This window comes from Somniosus microcephalus, chromosome 33 (genome assembly GCF_052327205.1).
Source record: "Somniosus microcephalus isolate GS21.2 chromosome 33, FLI_Smic_1.0, whole genome shotgun sequence".
Taxonomy (NCBI): Eukaryota; Metazoa; Chordata; class Chondrichthyes; order Squaliformes; family Somniosidae; genus Somniosus; species Somniosus microcephalus.
The window spans coordinates 4,955,609-4,968,240 of record NC_141019.1 but is presented as its reverse complement, the minus strand read 5'-3'; the positions used below and the strand labels follow the sequence as shown (position 1 = coordinate 4,968,240).

Below are 12,632 nucleotides of genomic sequence, written 5' to 3'. Positions count from 1 at the left end.
GGGAATTCAGAAGAAACTTCTTTACCCAGAGTGGTGAGAATGTGGAACTCGCTCCCACAGGGAGTGGTTGAAGCGAATAGTATTGATACATTTAAGGGGAGGCTGGACAAGCAGATGAGGGAGAAGGGAATAGAGGGTTATGCTGATAGATTTAGATAAGGAAAGACAGGAGGAGGCTCGAGTGGAGCATAAACGCCGGCATGGACTGGTTGGGCCGAATGGCCTGTTTCTGTGCTGTATGTCCTATGTTACCCTATGCAATAGGAAAAGACCACTAGGTCCAAAAAGCCCATACCTTTTTCCAGAGATCGACCCTACCTGCTGACCATATCCCTCAGTTCTTCTCCCTTGAGAGCTACACCCAATTGTCACAAACTCAATTATAAAGGTCTGTTTCACCAATCTACACTGGCAAATTACTCCACATTCGGGGTAATTACAATTCGGGTAAAGTTCCTGGCAGACTTCCCTAGTTACTCTTAACTTCCCAATTTTTTATTTTAAAAACTCATGTCCCTGGTACTCAAACCTTTCCAAAAGTGTCTAGCTCATAGCCACACCGCTCGAATCATCGCAAATACACCTTGCCAACAGCAAGGGTGAAAGATCTGTGAAAATTAAGGAGTACAGTATGGTGCAGCAGGTACCTGTACACACAAGTCATCAGAGACAAAGGGGAAGCTGAAAACAGTCACTGCCTCCAGGCCTGGCTGTGAAAGAGCTGAAATCTATAGATGTTATTCAGATTTTATTGAAATAAAAAAAAGCTTTCCAAAATAAACAATTTGCTTGAAACAATTTAGTCGTGAAAACTCCAACCAAGGCACTTTGGTTCTGACGAAAAGTCATCGACCTGAAACATCGACCTGCGGCATCGGCAGCGGGTGGAGGCGGAGCTGAGCGGCAGAGCGACTACAAGAGGCCCCAGAGGCTCAGGTAGGCCCCAGTGCGGCATCGGCAGCGGGTGGAGGCGGAGCTGAGCGACTACAAGAGGCCCCAGAGGCTCAGGTAGGCCCCAGTGCGGCATCGGCAGCGGGTGGAGGCGGAGCTGAGCGGCAGAGCGACTACAAGAGGCCCCAGAGGCTCAGGTAGGCCCCAGTGCGGCATCGGCAGCGGGTGGAGGCGGAGTCGGGACCAGCGGGAGCAGTGAGTCGGAGCCCGGTATAAAAACCGGAGAGAGGCGAGGCCCGAGACCACAGCTGGGGCAGTCGGGAGAGCAGGAGGCCAGTAACTGCTGGGGCAGTCGGGAGAGCAGGAGGCCAGTAACTGGTGAGTTTAAAAGCTCACCTTTCGCGGGCTTTTTCTTTCACAGCTGGTGCAGTCGGGAGAGCAGGAGGCCAGTAACTCTTGTATAGGTGGAGCTGTTGCTAAACCCGAAACACTACAGTGTAGTGTCTCCCACCCTTCCACCTCCTCTAACCTTTTAGGGGTTAGGGGAAGTTGAAAAGGTAGGTTCAATTTATTTTATTTCAGGAGCCTAACCTAGGTGGAAAAGGTTCCAGGACAGGAGGCGGCAGTGAAAATACAACACCAGAAAACAGGTAGGTGACTGGTTGGTGAGTACTTTCACAAACTTATTCTAAGTAGAATTCAATAATTAAGCTAAATCGTAGTAAATAAAAGGGTATTGTAAGGGTTAAGTCATGGAAGGGCAGCTCGGACCCGTGTCATGCTTCTCCTGTGCCATGTGGGAAATCAGGGACACGGTCCCTGACAACTATGTGTGCAGGAAGTGTGTCCAGCTGCAGCTCCTAGCAGACCGCATGGCGGCGCTGGAGCTGCGAATGGACTCACTCTGGAGCATACGCGATGCTGAGGATGTTGTGGATAGCACATTCAGTGAGTTGGTCACACCGCAGGTAAAGGCTAGCTCAGACAGTAAATGGGTGACCAAAAGGCAGGGTAAAGGCAGGAAGGTAGTGCAGGAGTCACCTGCGGTCATCTCCCTCCAAAACAGGTTTACCGTTTTGGGTACTGTTGGGGGAGATGACTTATCAGGGGAAGGCACCAGCAGCCAGGTTCAGGGCACCATGACTGGCTCTGCTGCACAGAAGGGCAGGAAAAAGAGGGATAGGGCTATAGTGATAGGGGATTCAATTGTAAGGGGGATAGATAGGAGTTTCTGTGGCCGAGACCGAGACTCCAAGATGGTATGTTGCCTCCCTGGTGCAAGGGTCAAGGATGTCTCGGAGCGGGTGCAGAGCATTCTGAAGGGGGAGGGGGATCAGCCAGTTGTCGTGGTACATGTAGGTACCAACGATGTAGGTAAAAAGAGGGAGGAGGTCCTACAAGCTGAATTTAGGGAGTTAGGAGCTAAATTGAAAAGTAGGACCTCAAAGGTAGTAATCTCTGGATTGCTACCAGTGCCACGAGCTAATAAGTTTAGAGAGAGTAAGATAGATAAGCTAAATACGTGGCTTGAGCAGTGGTGCAAGGGAGAGGGATTTAAATTCTTGAGGCATTGGAACCAGTTCTTGGGGAGGAGTGACCTGTACCAAGGGGACGGTCTACACCTGAACTGTGAGGGAGCCGATGTCCTCGGGGTAATATTTTCTAGGGCGGTTCGGGAGGATTTAAACTAATTTGGCAGGGGGATGGGAACCTAGGTAGTGGAAAAGAGGGAAGTCATATGAAGTCAGAAATAGATGGTAGAAAGGTGAGAAGCAATAAGCAAAGGAGAAACACAAAGGGCCAAACTAATTCATAATGAGAGTGTGAAAAAAGCAAGCCTGAAGGCTTTGTATCTTAATGCTAGAAGCATTAGGAACAAGGTGGATGAATTAGTTGTGGAAATAGAGGTAAACAAGTATGATTTGATTGGGATTACAGAAACGTGGCTGCAGGGTGGGCAAGGCTGGGAACTTAACATCCAGGGATATACAATATTTAGGAAGGATCGGCAAAAAGGTAGGGGAGGTGGGGTAGCATTGCTGGTAAAGGAGGGGATTAATGCAATGGAAAGGAAGGATATTAACTCGGATGAAACGGAATCTGTATGGGTAGAAATGAGAAATAGCAAGGGGAGGAAAACGTTAGTGGGTGTGATATATAGGCCTCCAAATAGTAATATGGGGGTGAGGGAAGGCATAAAAAGGGAAATTAGAGAAGCGTGCGATAAGAGCACAGCTGTCATCATGGGTGACTTTAATTTACATATTGATTGGACTACCCAAATTAGTAAAAATTCTGAGGAGGAGGAATTCCTGGAATGTTTTCGGGACGGTTATCTGGACCAATATGTCGAGGAGCCGACTCGAGATCAGGCCGTTTTAGACTGGGTATTGTGCAATGAGAAGGGACTTATCAGCAATCTTCTTGTACGAGGCCCCTTGGGTCAGAGCGATCATAATATGATCGAGCTCTCAGTCGAGATGGAGAGTGAGGAAATTGAATCAGAGACTAAGGTCCAGAACTTAAATAAAGGGAATTACGAGGGTATGAGACGGGAATTGGGTAAGATTGATTGGGTGGTGTTTCTGGGGGGATTGACAGTGGATAGACAATGGCAAGCATTCAAAGATAGAATGGAAGAATTCCAGAACATGTTTATACCGGTTTGGCATAAAAATAAACCTAAAAAAGGTGACTCAACCGTGGATAACGAGGGAAATTAGGGACAGCATAAAATCAAAAAAAAGGGCATATCAACTGGCAAAAAAAAGCACCAGACCGGAAGATTGGGGGCAGTACAGGATACAGCAAAAGAGGACAAAGGGATTAATCAGGAAGGGGAAAATAGAATACGAAAGTAAACTTGCAGCAAACAAAGACAGACTGCAAAAGCTTTTATCGGTATATCAGGAGGAAAAGACTGGTAAAATCCCAAGTCGGTCCCTTGCAGTCCGATTCGGGAGAATATATAATGGAGAATAAGGAAATGGCAGACCAATTAAACTCATACTTTGGTTCTGTATTCACAAAGGAGGACACAAATAACCTCCCAGGAATATCGGCAAACATAGGGACTAATGAGAGGGAGGAGCTGACAGAAATTAGTATCTCTAGGGATATGGTGTTGGGTAAGTTGAGGGGACTGAAGGCCGACAAATCCCCGGGGCCTGATAAACTACATCCTAGGGTACTTAAGGAGGTGGCCCTGGAGATAGCAGATGCTCTAAGGATCATCTTCCGGAACTCCATTGACTCGGGAACAGTACCCGTGGATTGGAGGGTAGCTAATGTTACCCCAATATTTAAAAAAGGGGGGTAGAGAGAAAGCAGGGAATTATAGACCAGTAAGCCTTACATCGGTTGTGGGCAAAATGCTAGAGTCCATTATTAAGGATAAAATAGCGGAGCACTTGACAAATGGGGAAAGGATCGGACAGAGTCAACATGGATTTACAAAGGGTAAATCGTGTTTGACTAATCTGCTGGAATTTTTTTTGAGGAAGTAACTGGTAAAATAGATGGGGGAGAGCCAGTGGATGTGGTGTACCTTGACTTCCAGAAAGCCTTCGATAAGGTTCCACACAAAAGATTATCATGCAAAATTAAGGCTCATGGGATTGGGGGCAAAGTATTAACGTGGATAGAGAACTGGCTGGCGGATAGAAAACAGAGAGTTGGAATAAACGGCTCGTTTTCGGAGTGGCAGGCAGTGACCAGCGGGGTGCCGCAAGGATCTGTCCTGGGACCCCAGCTGTTCACAATATATATATAAATGATCTGGATCAGGGAATTGGATGCAATATTTCCAAATTCGCTGACGACACTAAACTAGGAGGAGGGGTGGGCTCTGATGAGGATGTCAGGAGGCTACAGTGCGATTTGGACAGGTTGGGGGAATGGGCGGATACGTGGCAGATGCACTATAATGTGGATAAATGTGAGGTTATCCACTTTGGGGGTAAAAACAGGAGGGTAGATTATTATCTAAATGACAATAGATTGGGAGATGGGGAAGTGCAGAGGGACCTGGGTGTTCTTGTGCACCAGTCACTGAAGGAGAGCGTGCAGGTGCAACAGGCGATTAAGAAGGCAAATGGTATGTTGGCCTTCATATCAAGGGGGTTCGAGTATAGGAATAGGGATACCTTACTACAGCTGTACAAGGTGCTGGTGAGACCGCATCTGGAGTATTGTGTACAGTTTTGGTCGCCCCATCTGCGGAAGGATGTTCTTGCCATGGAAAGAGTGCAGCGGCGATTCACCAGGCTGATACCTGGAATGGCGGGAATGACCTACGAGGAGAGATTGAATAGTTTGGGCTTGTACTCACTGGAGTTTAGAAGATTGAGAGGGGATCTCATCGAAACATATAAAATTATGGCAGGCCTGGACAGGCTGAATTCAGAGAGAATGTTTCCAATGGCAGGGGAGCACAGAACCAGGGGCCACAGTCTAAAAATAGCGGGCAAATCATTTAAAACAGAGATGAGGAAGAATTTCTTCACTCAAAGAGTGGTGAGCCTGTGGAATTCCCTGCCACAGAGGGCTGTGAAGGCTAATTCAATAAATATTTTCAAGAGAGAATTGGATATATTTCTGAAGGCTAAGGGGATTAAGGGTTACGGAGAAAAGGCGGGGACGGGGTACTGAACTGGTAAGATCAGCTATGATCTCAGACGAAGATCAGCCATGATCTCATTGAATGGCGGAGCAGGCTCGAAGGGCCGAATGGCCTACTCCTGTTCCTATCTCTATGTTTCTATGTTAACTCTGTTTCTCTCTCCACAGATGCTGCCTGACTGCTGAGTATCTCCAGCATTTTCTGTTTTCATTTCACCTCATTGTTGTTTTTAAAAGAAAACAAGCCCAATTTCCACAGCCTCTCCTCATAACTTAAACTGAAAAGCCTCTTGTTGCTTGCCTCTATAACCTTCAAAGACAGGTTACGATTAGGTGACTAGAACAGCGGAGTTTTCCCAAATGAGATTTGACCAAACCTTATACTGTCACAATCTGTTATAGTCCTCTGCAGATGTAAGCATTTGCCTTCCCCACCCCCCCCCAAAATAAATCTGCAGCTAAGCACTGTGCAGACTTACAGGCACCAATAATGGCTGGCACCTAGTGCACTGTTTCGCAGGTGTGGAGCCTTGAAGCCTACCATGTGCCCGATGCATCGAGTCCACGCCAGTGCAGCTGGCCAGTACGCAGTGTACTGGGAGTCTGCACGCACAGCTCATAAGGCCCAATGGACTAAACACTCCCATTTTAGTCACAAGCTACAATGGACAGCTTCAACTGAAGAGCAAGCAGTGGCACAGGCATGATGTCAAAATAGCTTCCTTCTGTGTTACAAGTTCGAATGATTCTACCATTAGCAATATTTTCTATTTAGACAATAACATTCGAGTGATGTAAATTTACTACTTGTACTTTTCAAACAGCATCATACAAAACAATTAGACATCATCTAGGTCTTAAAAAGGCATTTAAAAAAAAATAGGAGTAACCATCCTTGTAAGGCAAACTGCTCCCAAGCCTGAAGATGGACATTGCATTCCTGCCCTGCTTCAGCATTGAAACAGCTCGTTTGCTAAACACTGCCATTAACACTTCCAGCACTGGAAAGAGGGTAGATGGGATCAGTACTGCAGGTTTTGAAAAAGGGGTAGACCCGAAACGTCGACTCTATTTTCTCTCCACGGATGTTGCCTGGCCTGCTGAGTTTTTCCAGCATTTTCTGTTGTTATTTCAGTACTGCAGATCTCTTTGTAGAGCAGAGTACCCACCCCAAATGCACAGCGAATGAATTCACCATTTCAGAAATGCACACATCATCCAAAGGGGGTACAGGGCACTACAATGTGGTTTCTTGAACTAGAACAAGCAGTGGGCACCGGACACATTCTTCACTTACACTCCCGTTGTATAGAATACTCTTCTGCAAGCAGAAAACCTGCCACATTATTTCGGTTTTGAACAAACTTGGCACCCTACATTTAGTTAATTGACCCGCCAAATTCCATCCATGGCAATCAGCAGCCAGCAAGAATCACTCAGGTAATTTGAACAGGTTTAATCATTTAGCAACTGAATGGGCTGTACTGCAAATATTTTCCAACTGGCTGTTTTTAAAATGTGGGGTTTACAGAAATCTGATTAAAGCAGCACATTCCTTGGAGAATACGCACTTACCAGTAGCAATGCTGCAGTTTGAATTAGCTTTCCCTTATTTGCAAGGTTATATTTTATAGTCTAAAGAATTACTTTGCAAGCAGAAGAGAGTTAAATAGCTTCTGGAGCGACTGACCAATTTCAGGAGCCTGTTGGCTAGTGGTAGGATATTAATGTTTTAAGCTCTTTCTTTTAGTTTTTAACCAACATTTTATTTGCCTTGTCTTTTTTGGCTGATGTTAAGGCAATTTGTGCAAACATGGCTTTAGGGATTGAAAAACAGGAATGGGCCCAAGTCTCCGGTACTCCCTGCCTAAACCACTCTGCTTTTCCACCTTTTAAAAACCTGAAAACCCAACAATTCTCTCACCTCTCCCAACGCACATCAAAACTCAACACCTGCTCCTTTATTCCTTTCATCTATTTTTTTCTTCTCCCCCGAAGTAAAACAGAAACATCTTCCACATTAAAATGTGTTCTATAAATGCAAGTTCACCACAAACAGAGGTGAAGTAGAAACTACTGTTTTAATGATTCGGCAGACACCAACACAGCCAGTGTCACTGCTGCAAGTTGCTTTCTTTTGCCTTTCTCTGACTGATCATTTGACACACTTCTTCCTGCCTCCTGAAGAAGCTCTCAGCCAAGATGCTAAATAACCTTGGTGACTATACTTCAGGTCTTCACATTAATGTGGTTTTCTACATTACAACAGTGATTGCACTTCATTGGCTGTAAAGCACTTTGGGACGTCCCGACATGGTGAAAGGCGCTCTAGAAATGAAAGTTCTTTCTTTACTGTTAGCTGGGCAGCTTTCGAGCAGGATTGCAGAAAAACACAAACTTTGTTTGGGTGGGGGGGGGTGGAAGAAAGAGGGGCGCAGCGGAAACGACAAAGGGAAAAGGAAAGGCACTTAGTACAAGAATAATGTGACATCTTACAACTGCCCTTCCATGTGCCTTCTCCACTCCGGAGCTTGGTAATCAGTGTTGCATACTTTGATTTCTGCACAGATTGATTGCATCAGCCTCTGATGTTGCACCCATTTATGTCTCGAACTGTGGTCATCGACTGATCCAGACAGTAACAAATCCACAACACCCTTTGCAACTTCAAGTAATCTGCCCACAGAATGTCACCTTTCTCATCACAATCAGCCTCACTACTACTTTCGTTACATGTGCAGGTTCAAGGATCTAATTAGGCATTTAGTTTTCCAGAACACCACAACACAAACCCCTTCGTTCAAGCTCCAACTTTCCCCTCTGCAGTGCTGTGCCCCACATAACACACAAGCATTCTACTTCTAATCAACTGCATTTCCCAGTTACACAGAAATCCCTTCAAGTTGCTAAATGCCTCATTGAACTGTGTTACTTTGGTCATCTGATGTATGAGACTGTCAATTTTTTTTTTTTTTTTAAAAACCTCTTTGCTCTATTATTCACTCGAAGGTCAATTTTGAGGAGGTCACCTTTCTTCACTAATCGAGTCTTTTTAGCTTTTATTTTCAATCCAAATTTAAACTGGTCTAAATTTATATTCTGAAGGACCTATTTAAAATCTCAATTGTATCTGCAATCAGTACTGTATCAGAATTCATTAAGTTGTGTGTTTCCATTAATACTGAACCCAACTTGGAAGTCCTCCAGTCGGTCTATTATAACCAATTCAGAATATATGGCAGGCTCGACAAGGTTGAATGCCGAGAGATTGTTTCCCCTGGCTGGGGAGTCTAGAACTGCGGAGCACAGTCTCAGGATAAGGGGCCAGCCATTTAGGACTGAGATGAGGAGGAATTTCTTCACTCAGGGTTGTGAATCTTTGGAATTCTCTACCCCAGAGGGCTGTGGGTATATTCAAGGCTGCAATCGATAGATTGTTGGACTCCAGGGGAATCAAGGGATATGGGTGGGGATAGTGGAGTTGAGGTCGAAGATCAGCCATGTTCTTATTGAATGGCAGAGCAGGCTCGAGGGGCTGTATGACCTACTCCTGCTATTTCTTATGTTGAGAACATGGTGATTTAACACATCCTCGTCTTATTCCTCTTCTGATCTTGCCCATTTTATTAAAGCAACTCTTCTGCTCGTTAGTACCATATAAGCTTACAGCACAGAAACGGGCCATTTGGCTCAGTGTGTTTGTGCCAGCTTTTTGCTAGAGCAGTCCAAAGCTAATCCTATTCCCCAGATCTGGATAAATACTTCTCCACTTTTCCCTTACAAGATGCAATGGTCTCTGCAAAGATACGAATAACTTTCATGTTTTTCCCCATCTCCACATTAATCTTAATCTTTTGTGCTTCACCCCATCGTACATGTCTCAATATACATAACATGTCCATGTCTTACACAATCCAGTATCAATATTAAAAAAACCTGTGTTCAGTTAATTGCTTCTAAAACTAGCACAATAATTCACGATTACAAGAATACCAATTCTTTGAGATTCTTCGTCCTTTTTCAGTTGCTGCCCAACCAATTTCGATTTCCCCCCCTGAATTAGCCCTAGGGTTTTTGCCTCTTCCGTGAGTGTGAGTGTGTGGTGATGGGGGCCATGATGCTCAGTTGCACCTGTCTATTGTTGTAAAGCAAACCCCTGGCTGTAGTGGCCAAGCAATTCATGACAAAATTATGACAATTATAGGGTTATACAAGGCTTTGGTGCAACTTCATTTGGAGTACTGTAACTGGTTTTGGTCCTCACACCTTAGAGAGAGAACATGGTGACTCAGGAGAACGTGCAGAGAGGAACAGCAGCTATGGTTCCTGGCCCGAGGTCATTCCGTTGTGAAGTTGACTTGAGGACTTGGGTTTGTACTTGCTGACGAGCCTTAGGAGGGGGGGGGGTGTCCTGGTATTTAAAATTATAAAAAGGCATGGACATCATGAAAGTAAATACGATAGCAAAATACTGCGGATGCTGGAAATCCGAAACAACAGAAACCGCTGGAAAAACTCAGCAGGCCAGGCAACATCCGTGGAGAGAGAAACAGTCAACGTTTCAGGTCGAAGACCCTTCGTCAGGACATGTAACCCTGACGAAGGGTTTCGACCTGAAACGTTGACCATTTCTCTCTCCACGGATGTTGCCTGGCCTGCTGCGTTTTTCCAGCATTTTCTGTTATTTATGAAAGTAAATAATGTGTTTGAGATGATGGAGTCAGGTAGAACTAGGGGCCACCAGTACACCGAGTAAACCAGGGGGAGCAGTTGGTTTGAGCGAACAGGATTCCAGAGGTGAGAGTGGAAATGTATTCTGGTCCTTCAAGAAGGCATTAGATGGATTCCTGAAAAATGAGGTGTTCATGGCACATGAAAGATAAGAGTAAACTATTTCTAAATAATAACTAGTCAGTCTGGACCTTCTGAAGTGTCAACAAGAAGTCAGAAGATTTTTTTTGCCAGAGGGGACTTCTGAAACTGCTACCGATCTCTCAAGCATTTTGCTTCACCCGGGAGAATTATTTTGGCGGCGGGGGGGGGGGGGGGGGGGGGGATGGGTGTTGGGTTGCTGGAATAGGAGGAGGAGGAGAGAATGGACAGTTGGTGCATGAGATGAGAAGAATCAGCCAAAAGATGGGGGTGAGCACATTGGAGTCTGATGCCCTTTTCTTGCCTGGATCTATAAAAATAAAAAGCATACAAAATCCCTACATCCATTACTTTTTTTAAAAAAAGGAACTGCCCATTTAAAAAAGTTTCATACCAATATTGCACAGTATAATAGCAAAATACTGCGGATGTTGGAAATCCGAAATAACAACAGAAAATGCTGGAAAAACTCAGGTGGTCAGGCAACATCCGTGGACAGAAATTTGAGTTGACGTTTCAGGTCGAACCCTTCTTCAAAACTGGAAAGAAAAAAGATAGATCGGAGGCAGGGCTGCAATCGGACAAAAGAATAAAAGAAGCAAAAAAGAGACAATAAAGGTATTGGAAGCTAGATGAGATGGTAATAGGCTGAGGTTAGGTGTAAAGTGTACTGGCAGGGCAAGAGATAGCTGCCAGGTGTGAGAGCGAAACAAAAGGAAAGTGGGGGGGGGGGGGGGGGGGGCGCGAAGGAGGGAAAGGAGTGGAAAAATTACAAGAAAAAATGAAATAGGGGCCAAGGTTATGATCTGAAATTGTTGAACTCGATATTGAGTCCGGAAGGCTGCAGAGTGCCTAATCGGAAGATGAGTTGCTGTTCCTCGAGTTTACGTTGAGCTTCCGTGGAACAATACAAGAGGCCGAGGACGGTGAGGTCCGAGTGGGAATGGGGCGGTGAATTAAAATGACAGGTGACCGGAAGCTCGGGGTCACCCTTACGGACTGAACGGAGGCGTTCCTCAAAGCGGTCACCCAATCTGCGTTTGGTCTCCCCAATGTAGAGGAGACCACATCGTGAGCAGCGAATACAGTATACTAGATTGCAAGAAGTACAAGTAAATCGCTGTTTCACCTGGAAGGGGTGTTTGGGGCCCTGGACAGTGGGGAGGGGGGGGGGGGGGGGGGGGGGGGGAGAGAGGAGGTATAGGGGCAGGTGTTACATCTCCTCCGCTTGCACGGAAGGTGCCAGGCGAAGGGGAAGGGCTGTTTGGGGTGATAGAGGAGTGGACTAGGGTGTCTCAGAGGGAGCGGTCCCTGCGGAATGCTGAAAGGGGAGGGGAGGGGAGGGGAAGATACGTTTGGTGGTGGGATCACTTTGGGAGGTAGCGGAAATGCCGGAGAATGATCCGTTGAATGTGGAGGCTGGTGGGGTGAAAGGGGAGGACAAGGGGAACCCTATCGTGGTTCCGGGAGGGAGGGGCAGGGTGAAGGCAGAAGTGCGGGAGATAGAACTGACACGGTCGAGGGCTGTGTCAATCACGGTAAAGGGGAATCCTCGGTTGCGGAAAAAGGAAGACATGTCTGAAGCACTGGTGTGGAAGGTGGCATCGTCGGAGCAGATCCGGCGGAGACGGAGAAACTGGGAGAATGGAATAGAGTCCTGACCTTGTCTCGCCCCGAACTTGACAATTTCATTCACTTTGCCTCCAATTTCCACCCTTCCCTCACCTTCACATGGTCCATCTCCGACTCTTCCCTTCCTCAACTTCTCCGTCTCCATCTCTGGGGATAGGTTATCGACCAATTTTCACTACAAGCCCACCGACTCCCACAGCTACCTGGACTACACTTCCTGCCACCCCGCCTTCTGTAAGGACTCTATTCCATTCTCCCAGTTTCTCCATCTCCGCCGTATCTGCTCCGACGATGCCACCTCCCACACCAGTGCTTCCGACATGTCTTCCTTTTTCCGCAACCGAGGATTCCCCTCTACCGTGGTTGACACTGCCCTCGACCGTGTCAGTTCTATCTCCCGCACTTCTGCCCTCACCCCTGCCTCCCGGAACCACGATAGGGTTCCCCTTGTCCTCACCTTTCACCCCACCAGCCTCCACATTCAACGGATCATCCTCCGCCATCTCCAGCGTGATCCCACCACCAAACGTATCTTCCCCTCCCCTTTCAGCATTCCGCAGGGACCGCTCCCTCCGAGACACCTAGTCCACTCCTCTATCACCCCAAACAGCCCTTCC

General features: G+C 46.4%; 1 protein-coding gene across 4 annotated transcripts in view; it reads right to left on the bottom strand.

Annotated features, from left to right (window-relative positions):
- The window catches only part of tfcp2 (transcription factor CP2), a 122,218-nt gene that overhangs the window by 69,542 nt on the left and 40,044 nt on the right, over positions 1-12,632 (bottom strand). The window lies entirely within an intron of this gene.